This window comes from Lepidothrix coronata, unplaced genomic scaffold (genome assembly GCF_001604755.1).
Source record: "Lepidothrix coronata isolate B3197 unplaced genomic scaffold, Lepidothrix_coronata-1.0 Scaffold268, whole genome shotgun sequence".
NCBI classification, from domain to species: Eukaryota; Metazoa; Chordata; class Aves; order Passeriformes; family Pipridae; genus Lepidothrix; species Lepidothrix coronata.
Window position 1 is genome coordinate 722871 of NW_016690448.1, and position 9544 is coordinate 732414.

A 9544-nucleotide genomic window follows, 5' to 3' on the forward strand; every position below is an offset into this window, starting at 1 on the left:
CCCGCCCAGACCCCCAACCTGCCGACCCCTCGCCAGCCCTTCTCCGGTCCCCCTTTCACGTCCCCGGGAGGAGCATCCCACCCTGGGAGAGACGCTGTGAAACATTCCGGGGGGTTTGCACATCCCCCTCCCGGGGGGGTTGTCCTTAAAATTCCCCCCCTCTCTGGCGTCGGCGATGGGGCAGTAGATGATGTGCAGGTGGTGAATACATGGACGCTTTTTGTCGGGCGGGTTGGCAGGAGGTTTGAGTGTCTTTGTGTATGTGTGGTCCCTCCCCCCGCATCCCAAAATCCAGAGACACCCACCGCCTGGGATTTCCGCGGGGGGAATGTCTGGGGTCACGTCCCCGGGATGTGCGAGTGGCCTCTGGTCCTTTCCCAGCGCATCCCTGGATGTCGCGCTGCAGCCGACCCAAAGGAGCAGCATCCCCAAGGGGCCCACGCGCGGGTGGGGTGCCCCACGCGCAGGAGGGTCCCGGGAATCGTCCCAGGCTGGGCACCCCCCGAGACAAAGCATCCCGGGGCCGCGGGACACGCATCCCAGGCCGCCTGGGTGGGGCAGCCTCGGATGCTGCCATGTTTAACGCGGCGCGGGGGGGATGACACATCCCCGTGTCCCCCCCAGCCAGGCACGGGTGCCCTTATTTCACCTCAAACAAGAGACCTGGTTTGGGATTCGGGGCGCGGAGCTCCTCGCCGCGAGCCGCTGCTGTTGTTTCTCTCCCGGTGAAGGGGTTGGATGCGTTGGGAATGCAAAACAAAAGTGGTGGGGCGGCTGCCCCTGCACGTACGTTTGCAAGGAGGGTTTGCGGCGGTTGTGTTTTCCAGAGCTTTCCTTGGCAGAGCCCACCGCTGCCGAGCCCGGGGTGGAGGTGGCAGGGAGCAAACGCGGGGGTTGTGGTGACAGAAGCGCCATCGCAGCCTTTTTGCTTCTCCCTGTGGCCGCGCGAATGCCGGGGTGTCTGTGCCTTCGGATGATTGATTTTCCTCCCTGGGGAGGTTTAGAGGTGACACCCAGCCGTCAAACAGGTGGTACATCCACGCAGATCCGAGCCGAAGCTGGGATTTGACTCCCCTGTCCCACCGATGACTGTGTGGCACAGCAGAGCTGACAGTCACCTCCTGTCCCTCGTTCCTGGGTGGTTCAAGCAGTGAGATTTTGATTTTTGCTGTCGCTCAGCATCAGCTCTGGCTCTCCCTGGGGATGTGAGTGGTGCTGGAGGCTCGGGAGCATCCAGGTGTGACGGTGCTGCTTGGCTGAGACAGGGGAAAATGGCCATGGATTTTCGGGGGCTCTGTTCTGCAGGGGTGGAGTGTGTGGGGAAAGGGTTTTCCAGGATTGACACAGCCCTTTAATCTGCCGTGGCCAGCTGGGGGCTGAGACTGGGCTTTTTGTCTGCTCACCTTGCAAGGGCTGGGCTTGTGCTGGGGATGGCAGGGCTAAAGCAGAAAGCTCTCCTGGAGCTGGGGAGTTGTGATGCTTCTCTCCCACTGCTGCAAAGGATAACTGGACTTATATACTTGCACATTTAAATGCAGATTGCTCACCTTCCCATCACTCCAGTCTGCTCCAGCAAATTCCTACAGCAGTTGGGTTGGGGTTCCTCCCCAAGGAAAGGCTTGGGTCAGCTGGGGTGTTAAATCTAAGAGGAACTAGAAGAATTCAGCTCTCCTCGTTGTTACTCCTTGGCTTTCAGGACACCCTTAGGGCTTCTCTTCCACTTGGGTCCTCATCTGCTCTCCCATTCCATGTTTTCCTTCCTTGCAGCATATTGCAGGAGGAGTGTTTGCTCTGATGCTCAGCCCTGGAACATAAGCATCTCTTCATTAATGCATAAGTGATGTTGTGGCTAATTGTTCTCATTTTCTGTTCAAATTAGGCATCTCCTAAGCGTTGTTTATTGTTTGGGTTCTTTTTAAAAAGCCAAATGCTCCAAATCCTTGTTACTACCAAGGGCCTGGCTGCTCACACACTGGGTGGGTGTTGAAACATCTCCAGGGATGGAGGCTCCACAGCCTATCTGGGCAACCCTGGGGGCCACCCAGCAGCCCAGACTATCTGCTGGTGACTAGGGAGGAGCAGGGATGGCTCACATGGGGCTTGTCTGTCTCCGTGGCCTTTGCTGGGCTGGTGCAGGGATGGGCTGGTGCTGCTGGCCAGCAGCAGAGAGCAGGGCAGATTTCCTTACAGTGCTCTGCCACCGCTGCACGTCAGCGTAATGTGACGCTCCAAGCCTGGCAAACAATTCCTTGGTGCAGCCAAAGAGCACACCAGGGGTGGGTTTTCATCTCCCTCTGTCCCCCTGGGCATTATTTCCCTGTGAGAACACGGAATGGAGTAGGCAGCCAGCCCAAGGTCACGGGGGAAGTCCATGCCAAAGGGAGCAATTCCCTTTTTTAACCTCTGTGTACCAAGGCAGATGGATATTGCAGAGCCCATGGGAGCTCCTGCCAGGTCTGCCTGGAGGGGCAGAGCAGAGGTGGTGCCTGGTGGTGGTGTCCGGTTGTGGTGTCCATGGAGGATGGAGGCTCCTCCACAGGGATGATGGATTTGTTTGAGCCCAGAAGCCTTTGGAGAGGCCAGAGCAGCAGTGGGTGTCTGCTGGTGACTGCCTGTGCTCAGGGATCCTGCAGAATAAGCAGCATTTATGTGTATTATTTATTATTTGTTTATATTATTAACAGTGTTTTTACTATTTATATATTTATTTACTCCTTAACTATAATTTGGCCACCCCCTGGTGGATGGAACCTTTTCTTGTTCAGTTCTCAGATGTCTTGTAGGAGGATCTGGTGGCACCATTGGGGGCTTTATCTGTACTGGGCACAGAAGTGACCCTGTGACCCCAGTTCTGCAGTGCCTGGGAGGGGATTTTTTCCCCTGGAAGGGATGGGCAGAGCTCTTCTCCCTGCTGGAGTTCACCCTGGGGATCTGGGACCAGAGAGAGCAGGTGACAAAATGTGCAGACAGTGGCATTTGCTGGGGATGTGGGACAATTAGAAGCACATTTGGCAAAAAGGTAATAAGGAATGAGTGAATACTTTATATTTTTGTCTGGAAAATATGGAAGAAGGCCAGAATTAGGTGTTTCTTGGGTGTTTTTTCCCCCCCTCCTTCTTTTTCTTTGTCTTGCATTCTTCTCCTTTTGTTACCTTTATTTCCTGAAGACAAAAGATATAAAAGGGAGAGGAAACACTTCACCCCCTTCGAAGGGTATCAGAATGAGTGCTAGGGCCATGAATTTCCCCCAGAGAAGCAATATTGCCCAAATTAGGTTTCCAGTTCTTTACCAAAGCAATTAGTTTTTTTTCCTCCCCCACCAATTTCCTCTCCTGGCAGAGGAAACAAAACAATAAAGGCTTCGGTGGAAAATTTTTGGCCTGGCCCTGGTATTAATGAATTGCCTGTTGCTAAGGTTCTGTCATTCATCTCAGACCCTGGAGGTACAGAAGATGTGGAGCAAATGAGAATGTGTAGTAGCTGTAGAGATGAATGAGTCAGCACCGGGGACTGGCTGTGTGGGTTTGGAAGGCACAGAGGAGGTAACCTGGGGAGGGATGTCCAGGCGGGAAGGCTGCAGCAGGATACACACAGGCAGGGAATTTGGGCTCCACCACTGTGGCTGTGGACATGTAGGGCTGGAAGGACCTGCCAAGACCAGCTGGTGCCCATCCCACTGCAGGGAAGGGGATGATGCATCGAGACCACACCAGGTTGAAGCTTGAGATGACCCAGCAACGTGTGGTGGCACCCAGAGCCCCCCTGCCCTGGGCTGATCCCACAGCAGGGCAGGGGGGATTCAGCCCCTCTGCCCCCTCAGCTGAGACCCCCCTGCAGAGCTGCCTCCAGCCCTGGGGAACAGCAGCACAAGGACCTGGAGCTGCTGGAATGAGTCCAGAGGAGGCCCCGGAGATGCTCCAGGGCTGGAGCCCCTCTGCTCTGGAGCCAGGCTGGGAGAGCTGGGGGGGTTCACCCAGAGAAGAGGAGGCTCCAGGAAGAGCTGAGAGCCCCTTGCAGGGCCTAAAGGAGCTCCAGGAGAGCTGGAGAGGGACTGGGGACAAGGGAATGGCTTCTCACTGCCAGAGGGCAGGGTTAGATGGGATATTGGGAAGGAATTGTTCCCTGTGAGGGTGGTGAGGCCCTGGTCCAGGTTGCCCAGAGAAGCCCTGGCTGCCCCATCCCTGGAGGTGTCCAAGGCCAGGTTGAGCAATTTTTCCACTGCTCCCATCCATTTGGGTCACCCCAGCAGGGACCTTTAGGCCCACGGGGCTGGCTGGGACCCTCTGAACCTCAGTCTCTGGTGGTTTGCAACCCATTTCCAGCCTGGGTCATTTGCTGTTTTATTGGGTTCCCTTCTTTCCTTCGTTCCTTCTTTCTCTCTTTCCTTCTGTAGTTTGCTGTTTTGTTGGGTTTTTTTTTCTTTCTGCTTTATTTTTTGGCTGTTCTGTTGGGCTGCTCAGTGCCTTTCTCCTGCCCAGATGTCACTGCTCAGTGTCCCCAGGTACAGCGCCCACATCCTTTGGGAAAGTCCAAATATTTTTAGTCTCCTGTTTACTCCCTGTGTCAGCCTTTCCTCTCCAGCTCTTCCCGGGTGAAATCTGTTTAGTAAACAGAGGTGCAGAGTGTTGCCCTTCGAAGGTGAGGTGCCCATTTGTGCTGAGGCTCTCGATCCGTGTTTGTGGGTCTCACGGATTCGTTGGGAATCCCTCGTTTACCCTTGGATAAACCAGCGTGCCCACGCTGTTCCCCTCAGGCAGTTCCACCCCTGGAGCTGCCATCCCACAGCAGAAGATCCTGGTGGTTAGTACCGAGCCTGGCACTTAGTCCTGCTCGTTTCCAGCCCGTTCTGAGCACGGCAGTCAAGGTCAGAGCCTGCCTTCCCCTGTGCCTCCCCCATCCTGCTCCACATTGGTGCTGCCTGACCACCTGGTGTCATTAGGAGCTCTCATTAGTGCTGCCCTACATTTTTTCGTGCCAAAGTCAACCTTAAAAATGTTAAACACTGCTAACCCCCTTCCAGGCTGCGGCTCAGCCTTGCAGCACTCGTCATTCCCCTCGCCCAGCTCCTGCTCTGCTGGTGCTCGTCTTCACTGGCTTAATTAAGGATTTCCCACACGGCCCTGGGTAAAAATGCTTTGCTGAAACCTGGTAGATTTTCGCATTTCTTTTGTCTGCTAAGTCAGTTATCGTACCCAAAGACATGTCAAGCATCTCTCCCCTTCCCCTTCCCCACACAGCCGTGTCTGGTGGCACCGCCAGCTTCCCTGGGATGCAGGAGCACATCCCACTTCCACTGGTGGCTTCAGGCTGTGACACAAACAGTAAAAAAAGAGGAGGGGGGAGAGGAATCGGCTCATTCAGGCCCCCAGTTCTGTCTTTTCCAACTAAATCACGAGCAGCAGTTGTAGATTTGACTTCTCTCGCGTTCAGACCGTGACCTTTGCTGTTCCTGTCTCCTGCCGGCTGCACAAGCCTTCGCTTTCCCAGTACTTTGTGCTCCATCCCACATCGATCTTGCTGTTCTTTGAGCTGGATGTGTTCACATCCACTCAATATATATATATTTGTATGATACCTCCAGCTAAGCCTTGCCCCATCAGGGCAGGAGCAAGGATGCTCTGCTGCTGCCACAGTCACCAGGGCTGTTTTAGGGAAGTTTTATAGGGTGGAAGTTTTATCTCTCTTGATTTATAACTCATTACTCTGGATATCCTTCCAACGTCCTTTGTATTTTTTATATACAATATTTATATGTATATACATACTTATATGTATTTTTATATTTAGATTTTTGTACTTATAAGTTATTTATTTTATTTTTATAGTCATCTATTTTATATATTATATTTTATATTATATATATTTATTTATATTAAAAATAATATACACACAAACTGGGCTGTCCTCCTTTAACCTCCAACTCGTCTCTCCTCCTCAGCCCCAGCATTGCAGGTGTTCTACAGCAAACAACATTTTGCTTTCTATTAATAACTGCTTTATTTCCATTAATAGCTCATTGTAAAGGGAACACATTTTTCTTTGCATTAATACTTTTTTTTTTTTTTTGCTCAAACGATGCCTCCACCTGAGGGGACCCTGCAGCATTTTGTGCATGTGGAGAGACTCCTGCTGCTCGCTGAGCTGGCTGCAAACTGGGCTGCTGAGACTACAAAATAAAGGGGTTTGGTGCTGGGAAGGTTGGAGGGCTGTTACTTTTTCTTAAAAAAAAAATTAAAAAATTATTTTTAATTTTTAAAATTTAATTTTTAAAAAATTAATTTATTTTTTAAAATTTTGTTTTTTAATTATTTTTTATGTTTTGAGTGGTTTGGGGTTTTTTTGTTTCGCTGGATTTTTTTTTCTTTTTTGTTTGTTTGGGGTTTTTTTGTTTTGTCTTGTTTGTTTGGGTTTTTTAGGTTTCGGTTGGTTGGTTTCATCTGGGTTTTGTTTTGTCAGTGAGCTCCTGCGGGTTTGTCCACCCAGCCTTGCAGGTGCCCTCCCGGAAAGCAGCCAGGGGTTCCTCTCTGGAATTCTGTGCAAGGTCACCGGGGCCCAGCTAGTGGTGCCTGGCTGCTGCTTTGCTCTTCTTGTTCTTTAGAAGGGCTGTGCAGGCGCTTCACAGCTTGTCTGACTCGGAAAGGGGAGAAAAATAGAAGGTGGTGGTGTTTAAAGAAACCAGTGGCCTTCTGGAGAGGAGCTATGTATTAATTAATCAAATTAGTTCGTGCCAGAACGGCTTGGATTGGGAGGCACCTTAAAGATCATCCCATTCCAACCCCCCTGCACCTTCCACCAGAGCAGGTTGCTCCAGCCCTTCCCTGAACACTTCCAGGGATGAGGCATCAACAACTGCTTGGATCAGCTGATTTCAGAGGTCCTTCTCCACACCCATCCCAGTCCTGCTCCCCTGGCACCAGGTCTGACCAATGTGCTTCTTCTGGGCCTCCTGTGTGTGAGGACCAGCTGTCAATTAAATTATGGTTATGTGAAATTAATTCCTAAAACTGGGGGGAGTGGAGGGGAATTTTTGGCTGCCGTGGTCTGATGTTTCCACTTTGGTGGGCTGCAGGTCAGGACGTGGGCCACGCTCTGTGCCCTCGTTATTTGGATGTAAATGGAGGTAGAAGGTCTGAGAGGGGGGAAAGGAAGGGGGCACTGGAGGTCCTGTGAGGGTGTGAAAGCCCTGGGCTGGGGTTGCTGGGGGGGAGACAGTGCCCAGCCAGGTCCCCTGCACATCCCCAGGTCCCCTGCACATCCCCAGGTCCCCTGCACATCCAGGTCCCCTGCACATCCCCAGGTCCCCTGCACATCCAGGTCCCCTGCACACCCAGGGGAGGAAGGCAGCGGCTCAGCAGCAGAGTTGTCACAGTGTCACAGCCAGTAGCCATGGCAACTCACGGGGAGGAGTCCCCGAGAGGGCTGCCTTGGCAAGCTGCCCACTGGAGGCAGGACACCAGGAAAACCACACAAGGAAAACCCATCCGGGGAGCTGGGCTGGGTTTCGGGGAGCTGAGGTGGGTTTTGGGGAGCTGAGGTGGGTTTTGGGGAGCTGAGGTGGGTTTTGGGGAGCTGGGATTAGTTTCGGGGAGCTGGGATGGGTTTCAGGGAGATGAGATGGGTTTTAGGGAGCTGGGATGGGTTTTGGGGAGCTGGGCTGGGTTTTGGGGAGCTGAGGTGGGTTTTGGGGTGCTGGGATGAGTTTCAGGGAGCTGGGCTGGGTTTTGGGGAGCTGGGGTGGGTTTTCGGGAGCTGGGATGGGTTTTGGGGAGCTGGGGTGGTTTCAGGGAGCTGGGGTGGGTTTCGGGGAGATGAGATGGGTTTTGGGGAGCTGGGATGGGTTTCAGGGAGCTGGGATGGGGTTTGGGGAGCTGGGATGGGTTTTGGGGAGCTGGGGTGGGTTTTGGCATCGTCCTGGTCCTGCGGAGAGCAGGGGAGGGGCTGGTGCTGAAGGTTGCAGTGGTTGTGCCTCCATCGGTGGGTAGAAGCCTCTGGTGGCACAGCAGCGTTGGAACAAAGCTGGGAGCAGGATCAGGGAGTCGTGGGATGGTTTGAGTGGGAAAGGACCCTAAAGCTCATCCAGTTCCACCCCCTGCCATGGGCACGGATCAAAGGTGCTCCTGAGGTTCTCCCCAGCCCCACTGGTCATGATTCCCCTTCCTGCCTGTTCTAGGCCTGCTGACTGATGTGCTGATCACTGTACATGGAGCATTTTCATCCTCCCGAGAGAGATTCTCCTTTATGACCAGTTGCAATTTCTCTCCTTGGCCTTCCCACCCTCACAGCCAAGAATTCCTTCCCAATATCCCACCTAACCCTGCACTCTGGCAGTGGGAAGCCATTCCCCCTTGGCCTGTCCCTCCAGGTCCTTGTACAAAGTCCATCTCCAGCTCTCCTGGAGCCCCTTTAGGTACAGGATGCCTTAAACATCCCACAGGCAATTTAAATTTAAATTTAAATTAAACCCTGCTTTCCTGCTGTAGTTCTGACTGGTTCCTTAGTGCAGGGAAGAGATTTTTCCGGGCAGAACTTGGCAACAGGACCATCCCAGCTCAGAGCTGTGTTTTGTCGGTGTAACTCGTGCTGAGTCCTTCACCTGTGCTTGGCTAAATCATTTTGCATGAATTGGAATTCACAGAGATCTTGACATGTGGGAGAAATAGCCTGAAATAAAGAAGCAGCAGCTCAGGAGAGGTGGGGGCAGGGTAGGACACAGAGGTGGGGATCAGCAGGAGTGCTGGTGCAGGAGCTATTTTGCAGGGAATCACAAATCACACGTCAGTAATGTTATTTTATTTTTTTTTTTTTAAATAATAAATTGACAACAAAACCACTCAAAAAAGAAACACTTTTGAGCAAGTCCTGCACAGAGATGTATGGAGAGGACGTGTCATCCTTCCACATTAGTCAAGTCTCAGGTAGACTCTTTTATTCAGGTTTGTCCTTCAGCAATCATGGACCAGAGAGAGTCCTGAGGACACCCAGGAGAGGGGTCAGGACTGGGATGTCCAGAGCAAAAAGTGTATTAATGCTTGGCTGGAGCAAGTTGAGGGACACTGTGCATGGGAGGTGCCAGCAGGGTGTCTCCACAGCCCCTCTCTGAATCTAGGGCTAAAAATAAGTCATTACCATTCATTCCCTGCATTGATTTTCTGCCTGCAGTGACCTTGGTGCTGCTGGCTTTCCTTTCTGCTGCCCAGGGCACAGGTCGGACGAAGCAATTACAGTTTTAATAAAAGCTGCCTGGGTGTGTGTTTGTGTGTGGACATTTGATTTATATGATCCTGATGGCTTCTGCTGACCACCAAACATTGCCCCGCTGCCCTCTCTCCTCCCTGCCACGCTCCAGGTCCTTTATCCCATGTTGGGGTCCAACTGTTGGAGCCTTATCCCGTGTTGGACCTGGTGTGTCTTTGCAACCAGGACCAACCCACCCGTGTGTGGGCTCACAGCCTCCTCACACTCCTACCCTGCCAGGGGCTTGGAATCAAAAGCCCCGTCCCTGGGCAGCAGAGGTGGGTGTGGGACCACAGGACCTGCCCTGCCT